Source organism: Pristis pectinata, chromosome 35 (genome assembly GCF_009764475.1).
Source record: "Pristis pectinata isolate sPriPec2 chromosome 35, sPriPec2.1.pri, whole genome shotgun sequence".
In the NCBI taxonomy this organism is placed as follows: domain Eukaryota; kingdom Metazoa; phylum Chordata; class Chondrichthyes; order Rhinopristiformes; family Pristidae; genus Pristis; species Pristis pectinata.
In genome coordinates, this window is record NC_067439.1 from 13088909 (window position 1) to 13097963 (window position 9055).

A 9055-nucleotide genomic window follows, 5' to 3' on the forward strand; every position below is an offset into this window, starting at 1 on the left:
GCTGTAGGTTTCTAGGACTTCATTGAGAGCATAAATAATGAATGGGTCAGCATTGTACATACTGCAAAACCAGTTAGCTTCAGTATTTGATAGTGTGTTGATTTTGATTCTGAGTTAAGGAAGATTATTTTCATTGCTGCCAATATTGACAACATTCAGACCTTAAAACTCAATGGCTTCATTCGAGCATCTGACTAATGCACACGAAATAGAACTTAAGATATTGCTGCAGATTTTGTTTTGTTTCAAAAAGAACTCCCTTAAGCTGTAGCTTGCTGTTAATACCACTGAATCCTACACTGCTTCTGAGCTGTCTGATGCAGGGTTGTGAGGCTTGATTCTAAATTCTGTTTAATTTGCTTTGAGCCAGTGCTGAGGGAACATTTTAATAAATCTACATAGTTACAGCTGTTGGCTATTGGATTGAAGCAGAGAGCAGTTAAGGTCATTTTGCACTTGTAACAAGTACTGTGGAACTTGCAGACAAGCATTAAGGCACACTATTTGCTGGTACCCCCTCTGGGCAGCGAGTATTTTAAATTCAAAGTTCATGTTTTTGGTTAGTCGATTGCACTAGATGTTACCTGTTGGAGTATTATGTTATCTTGTTGTCCACTTAATCAATTAGATTGAACTGACGATGCAGTAAAATAATCTGGATTGTCGCTAACAAATCACAGAGGGGTTCAGTGTTTGTGTTATTAGTAGAAAATGGGGCAGAGAAAAGTGTGAAACTAAACTTTAGAGGGACACCGGCAAATGGGATCAGCTCAGTGAGGCAACTTGGTCAGCATGGATGAGTTGGGCCGAAGGGCCTGTTTCTGTGCTGTATAGCTCTGACTAAACCTACAGAAAGAGTGGAATAAAACATTTTGGTTAAATCTGGGCATGTGTCACATTTCTGTGCAGGCAGGCTTTTTTTTTATCAACAGGGAATGTGTGTGTGTATTTTGTTTTCTGTACTATCTTTGGGAGAAGGATATTTGTTGTTCCTGGGAGGGGAGCCAGGCTTCCACAAACACCAGCAGAAAGGGAATACCAGCCTTCACGGAGACCGGGGACGTTATTTGTTGGGATGAGGTCGGAGTAGGGAAGGTGAGGACATAGAATGATCCTTGTATCAGTGGAACTGGCAACCTCTTGGTCTGCCGCACACTTGGAATCATGCTTACACCCAACTGTGCAGCCCAGTACCGAACTGAGGGAAGGGTTTCTTTTCCTCTGAAACTACTTGACAGCATCCTCTTGTATAAGAGAGCCACAGACCCTAAAATCATTTGCATGGCCTGTAAATGGTGTCTTTGTATTAAAGGGACTTCTTTTTCTAATGTAAAGAGAAAACAAGCTATGGATGGAGGAAACATTAAATGAGCATAAAGTGCCTTTGTGTGTAGTTACTGTTGGATGGGCCAACCTGTAAATACATGTTTCGAACTGGTTCTAAAAGTTTTCCTAAGGTGCTATTTCAGGATGTTGAGGCTGAAGTTTTAATAAAAATGCTTGTTTTTAAGGCAAGGGCTGTTGGTGCTGGGAGTGGAGGTTCCGATTTTCGTTTACCCAGGTTCCTAACAAGCAGTTGCAAAATAAGGAAACTTCTGTTCAACTGCAGCCATTCCCTCAGCCCCTTCCCAAAGGAGCAATCCCTTACTGCATCTGGATAACTTTTAGATACCTTGTGTAACCCTCGTTGGTCACCCCAAGGCATCAGGGAGAGGGATGAAAAGGCTTTACCCATTAGGACCTGACTGAGACTGTTTAATCTCATAATTTACAGCAAGTGAACATAGGACACCAACTCAATGGTCCAAATCTCCTGGTTTCTGCGTGAGAGGCACATGTCTAGCTTGTACTATTAGCTTCAAAGAAGAAAGGCATTTGGGGATAGAGTTTCATGAGCATCAACCTCCCAATTTTCCCTTGGACTTTCAATTCTGCATTACTTCCAGTGAAAAAATCAATGGTGTCTGACCCCTAGTCATTGTTTTTCAGTCTTGGGCTGTTCTTCAGGGATTTGCAATGCTTGCACTGACTTGGGGTCGCCAAGGGTGGGATCAAGGCTCCATCACTGCATGGAGGAACACCAGTATGTCTCAAGTCATACACCAGTATGTTATTAGAGAGCCTTTATTAACCATATTGTACTGATAGGGGCTCCAAGCAATCAGGGAGTGGGGATTGGTTTTATTATTGTCACATGTACTAAGATGCAATCCAGGCAGATCATTCTATACATAAGTACATTGAGGTGGTAAAACAAAGCAGAATATAGTGTTACAGAGGAAGTTTCACCCTGCTCCTTGAGCCCAAACCCACAGTGCAGGATGGAGGGAATGCTGCACTGTTGCAAGTGTGAATGGTGTATTACTGGGAGGCTCTACCTACTCCAGCATCACTGTGTCTGCAAGCTTGCTGCAGGTAACTGGGTTGCCCCACCTCCAGTGCTGCAATAATGGCCACATCACTCCGGCTGGAAGTGCTTGGGGGCACCCTGAGATTGTAGCAGGTCCTAATTTGATGCAGAAGGTGTTGCTTCCCGAACACCACCCTAATATAGTTTTACCCCAAATAACTTTCAGTTTAATAGTGGGACCATCGTGTAAGTGAGGGGCATCAAAAGGGCATGCTGGTTACTCCGGCTGGTTCAAGATAAGTTTTCAAACAATCTGCTGGAGGAACTCAGCGGGTTCAGCAGTATCTGTGGAATTATCGAAACCCTGCAACAGGACTTGACCTGTTGAGTTCCTCCAGCAGTGTGTGTGTTGCTTCAGGTTCTAACATCTGCAGTCTCTTGTGCTGAGAAGTTTGTCAACCTAACACATCAGGAGCGAGGTGAACCATTTCGGAGAGCCTGCATGCTCTCTGGATACAGACAGGTCATAGAATCATGATGTACAGCAACAATCCCCTCATTCCTATCAACCAATTCTACAGTTCAGCTACACACACAGCCCGCCTGTCTTTGGGATGTGGGAGAAAACCCATGTAGTCACCGAGAGAACGTGCAAACTCCACACAGCCAGCACCAGAGGTCCGGATCGAACCCGGGTCGCTGAAGCCGTGAGACGGCAGTGCTAATCGCTGCGCCACTCCACAGATATCCCGGAGAGCAGGAAAAACATCTATTTCTAAGCAGTGAACCACGGGAATGTTTATCCCAATTTGTAACGGTGTTAAGAAATAGGTTGGTTTGCAATTTAGAATTATGGAACTATCTGCTGGACGCAGTTTTTGAAATGTATTTGGATCCTGGATCAGCAGAAAAATGGGAATGAAGTTGGGATTTTTTTTGGGACTACAATCGGTGCCAGCTCACACCCCCCGCCCCCAGACTATAAATAACCCGGCGGTGCCTCTGGCCCCCACTCACTCCACACCATGGCTCTAGGTAAGACGGAAGGGTTTGGGGAATGTTATTTTTCAGCAGGGATCGAGTTCCAAATGTTTGATCGCAGAGTGCGAATAAGATGCAAACTTGTGAGTCTGTAACTCGGGCGGGCTGAGTTGGACTCTCCCATGGGTTGTGTGTGTTTGCAATTTGGTCTAGGGAGAGCAATGGAAGGGATTGAGGTACCTTCAGTGGGGACTTCGCTGCCGCTGAGTCCCGGGGATGTGGGTGGGGCCGGGACACAGACCCCGGGGAGGAGAAGCCCTGGTTACCGAGGGGAAGGAGACGGACGGTATTTTGCGGGACAGAGTGTGGATGCCCGCTGTTTTATTGTGTGATATTAAGGATGGAGGAGAGGCGATTGAAATATACTGAGAAGCTCTTTAAAAACGTTTATCACTGAGCTAAGCATCGTCGCCCCAATAAAGGCGGCGTCCCAGCCCAGTGATAAACGTTTTTAAAGAGCTTCTCGGAATATCTCTGGACGGGCTTTGCAACACGTGGTGGGGCGAGAAAGCCCCTCCCAGGAATGTCCTCCCCTAAATTCACTCCCCTCCCCATCTCACTCAGCATTTTAGGTGAATCTTCTGACCTCAACCCACTGGAGTGACCAAGCAGCAGAGATCAGTGACACCCCCGGGTGGACTGCCCGTCCCTGAGTTTTTAGCTGGAGTGCCTTCCGCCTTCTGCGGGAAGCTGAAATTTCTGCTCAAACCTTTTGAAGGGATGGAGTGGCTTGAGCTTGAAGCGCTCAAAAGGAGGTGTGGGTGATTCAACAGTGGATAAAGAATTAAAGGGAAAACAATGGGGCTTTGGTGAGAGAACAAGAGAGTGGGATTGATTGACAGGTATACTGTAGGACTAGTGCATGCATAATGGACTGAATGGCCTCGATTTGCATCGTTTGATGATGCTGTGTGGTCTGGGTACTATAAGTATCCTCTGAAGGAGCTGAGATGGTTGCTCTCCCAAGATTCTGATGTTTGCACTTGTTGTTGCGGCTGCCACACTCTTGAGTCTGCCTGTGAACTGACAGCAGATCCTAGCGAGTGCCTCTGAAGGTCCCCTCACTCCCAGAGCAGTGCCAACAACAAGTGTGAACTGCCAGTGGGCACTCTTTGGGACAAGGCCACCACATTTCTGACTCCAGCCTTCTGGGGTGGCACCTGGTTTGGTTTTGGGGTGTAACTAACCAGACTTTAAGTTGTACAGTGTTATTCTGAGCCAATTTTAAGGAAAATATCCTTGGACCTCAGAATCAGGTTTATTATCACTGACTTAGATGACATGAAGTTTGTTGTTTTGCGGTAACAGTACAGTGTCAAGGCATAAAACTACTATCAGTTACAAAAAAAAAGTACAAAAAATAAGGACTAACAAGACAGTGTTCCTGGGTTTATGGACCGTTCAGGAATCTGCTGGCGGAGGGGAAGAAGCTGTTCTTGAATCGTTGAGTGTGGGTCTTCAGGCTCCTGTACCACCTCCCCGATGGTAGTAAGGAGAAGAGGGCATGGCCTGGGTGGTGAGGGTCCTTAGTGATGGATGCCACTGTCTCTTGAAGATGTCCTCTGGCGGGGAGGGTTGTGCCCGTGATGGAGCTCGCTGAGTCTACAACCTTCTGCAGCCTCTTGTGATCCTGTGCATTGGAGCCTCTGTACCAGGCTTGTATTGGCTCCATACCTCGTACTGTACTCAGGTTGAATTAGGGGGAATATTAAGTATTTATCCCCGGGCCTTACCCATTCACTGAGAAGAGCAAGGGCACTCATTATATCCTGAATTTGTGGCACAAACACTGAGTCATGAAGGTCATATCTGCCCAAAAAATTTGTTGGTCAGAAAGTCAAGGATCCAGTTACGGAGGGAGGTGTTGAGTCCCAGTTCTTGGAGTTTGGTCATGAGTTTGCTTGGAATTGTAGTATTGAAGACAGAGCTGTAGTCAATAAATAATAGTCTAATGTAGGTGTCTTTACTGTACAGATCTCTGTGTAAATAAAAACTTGACCTGCACATCTCCTTTAAACTTCCTCCTCTCACCTTAAATGCATGTCCTCTCGTATTCGACATTACTGCCCTGGGGACGAAAGGTTTCTGTCTCTCTACCCTATCTAGGCCTCTCATAATTTTATAAACTTCTATTGGGTCTCCCCTCAGACCCTGACGCTCCAGAGAAAACAATCCAAGTTTCTCCAGTCTCTCCTTATAACTCATTCTGCTCTAACTCCATCTACAAGTTTGCAGACGATACTACCTTTGTAGGCCGTATCTCAAACAGTGATGAATTGGAGTACAGGAAGGAGATAGAGAGCTTAGTGGAATGGTGTCATGACAACAACCTTTCCCTCAATGTCAACAAAACTAAAGAGCTGGTCATTGACTTCAGGAAAGGGCGGTGTACATACACCTGTCTACATCAATGGTGCTGAGGTCGAGAGGGTTGACAGCTTCAAGTTCCTGGGAGTGAACATCACCAACAACCTGTCCTGGACAAACCATGTGGATGCCATGGCCAAGAAAGCTCACCAGTGCCTCTACTTCCTCGGGAGGCTAAAGAAATTTGGTTTGTCCCCTTTGACTCTCACCAACTTTTACTGATGCACCACAGAAAGCATCCTGTCAGGATGTATCAAGGCTTGGTATGGGAACTGCTCTTCCCAAGACCGCAAGAAGCTGCAGAGAGTTGTGGACACAGCCCAGCGCATCACGGACACCAGTCTCCCCTCCTTGGACTCTGTCTTTACCTCTCGCCTTGGTGAAGCAGCCAGCATAATCAAAGACTCCACCCATCCGGGACATTCTCTCTACTCTTCCATCAGGTAGAAGATACAGGTGCTTGAGGGCACGTACCACCAGACTTGAGGACAGCTTCTGCCCCACTGTGATAAGACTATTGAACAGTTCCCTTATACAATGAGATGGACTATGACCTATGGCCTCACGATCTACCTTGTTGTGATCTTGCACCTTATTGCACTGCACTTTCTCTGTAGCTGTGACACTTTACTCTGTACTGTTATTTTTTTTACCTGTACTACATCAATGCACTCTGTACTAACTTGATGTAATTGCACTGTGTAATGAATTGACCTGTAAGATCAGTTTGTAAGACAAATTTTTCACTGTACCTCGGTACAAGTCACAATAATAAACCAATACCAATACCCTCTATTCCAGGCAGCATCCTGGTAAACCTCTTCTGCACCTTTCCAAAACTTCCACATACTTCTTGTAATGTGGGTGACCAGAGTTGCACACAATACTCCAAGTAGGGTCCGATACCTATTCCAGAAAGTTCAGGTTGAATGTGCCAGCAAATCAGGGCACCTACAAGGCACTGTGGGTAGTCTGTATTATTCTTCAATTCTGTGCAGGCAGAGGGCTTCACTCCCTCCAGACCTGAGCTCAGTTTGGATTCCAACAGTCTGTGACCAACAGGACCTGTTCTTACCCTTTTGCTCCTGTTACCAAGCCAGGTTTCGATGAGGATTGTAGGATATACTGGCCTTATCTAAAAATTCAGTGTCAACCAAGTGAAGACCCAGCAAGTGCTAAATATGTAGACAGAGCTAAGCAGTTCTGCTGTTAGTTCAAAGCTGTCCGGTCTTCTACGTCGAGTTGTGAACGAGACGTGCACCTAATGAAAGGATGAAGATCCACGAGCAACCTCATCCTCAACCATGGCAGGGGCCAGAATGTGAATCAGATTGATTCACTCGTGCTGAGTGTGGGAGTAGTGACTCGCTAGCACTTCTGGCCAATCTGTTCCAGTGCAACCACAACACTGGCATCTGCCCAGCAAAGTGGGGAACTGCCCAGAGTCATAGAAAATATACAGCACAGCAAGAGGCCATTCAGCCCATAGCCAATGCTAGCCTATGTCTGTTCTGTAGGACTCCATGATCTTTCACTCTCCTGCCTTATTGGTAAAGGGGGTTATGAGGCAAAGGCAGGAGAATCGGGTTGAGAAAAGAAGGAAAAAAAAATCAGCCATGATTGAATGGAGGAGCAGACCTGATGGGCCAAATGGCCTAATTCTGCTCCTATATGTTATGGCCTTATGACTCCAGCATAATCCCACCTTCCAGCACTGGGCCTGTAACCCAGCAGGTCAAGATCTTCATGTACTGTTCAAACATGACGACAGTTTCTGCCTCCAACATACTTTCAGGCAGCGTGTTTCAGAACCCCACTGCCCTCTGGGTGAAAAAGTGTTTTGTCATCTCCTCTCCACCACTTACCTTAAATCTACACCTTCTGGATTTGGATCCTGTACTGTAGTCGGGAGAATGGAGGGTCATGAAGTCATTCAACATGGAAACAAGCCCTTCTGTCGACCAGATGCATGCTGACCATCAATTTCCCATCTCCACTAACCCTATTTATTAGAACAATTCACACCTTCTATGGCGACTCAATTGCTCACCTAGCTACTTCAATGTTGTGAGATTCTGCCTGCACATCCACAGCACATTCCAGATTCCAACCACCCTCTTCCTTTGACGCCCCCCCCCCATAAACCACTTACCCCTTAGTCTAAACCTACGGCATTTAGTTTTAGAAACCTCAATGGGAATCAGATTTATTATCACTGACTTGTATGATGTGTTGTTTTGCGGCGGCAGTACAGTGCGAGGACACAATTACTGTAAATTACAAAGAAAAGGAATAATGAGGTCGTGTTCATGGACTGTTCAGAAATTTGAAGATGGAGGGGAAGATAGATATTTATTTATTAGGCACATGTACATTGAAACACACAGTGAAATGCCTCTTTTTGAATGTGCTGGGGGCAGCCTGCAAGTGTCGCCACTCTTCTGGCGCCAACATAACATACCCACAATTTCCTAACTTGTACGTCTTTGGAATGTGGGAGGAAACTGGAGCACCCGGAGGAAACCCACGCAGACACTGGGAGAACGTACAAACTCCTTACAGCAGCGGGTATTGAACCCGGGTCGCTGGCACTGTAATAATGTTACGCTAATCACTACCGTGCCACTGAAGTTTTGCCCCATCAATCATCAACAGATAATTCACATTATCATAAGATTCACTCAGAGTAATAGTTCAAACCTTTGAATGGTGGAACTCAGTCTCAGCAGTGGGCTGCCTGTATGGTTCACCAGATCACTAACATGCTTCAGAGGAGGATTCCAGTCTCACTTACATGATTCGAATCCCAAGCAGTAAGACTGACTCACCAGCCTCAAGGATGGGTTATGATATACTCGGTCAAGCTGCCAACTCTTGAGGAGATATTCCTGAATCTGAATCATTGAGTGTGGGTCTTCAGGCTCCTGTACCTCCTCCCCGGTGGTAGTAACGAGAAGAAGGCACGTCCCGGGTGGTGAGGGTCCTTAATGATGGATGCTGCCTTCCTGAGGGAGAAGGTTCCTCCTTTCTGCCCCATCTATGCTTCTCTATTTTGCACACCTTTATAAGATCCCCCCTCAGCCTCCTCTGTTCCAAGGAAAACAAACCCAGCCTACCCAGTCTCTCCTCCGAACTGAACCGATCCACCGCAGGCAAATCTCCTGTACACTCTGTCCAGCACAACCTTTCTCATTCGCTCTTACCTAGGCCCCTCATAATTCTATAATTTTATACATAAGTATATTTTGTCCACCAAAAAAAGGGCAAATCCAATACAATCCAAATGACTGCCTCACT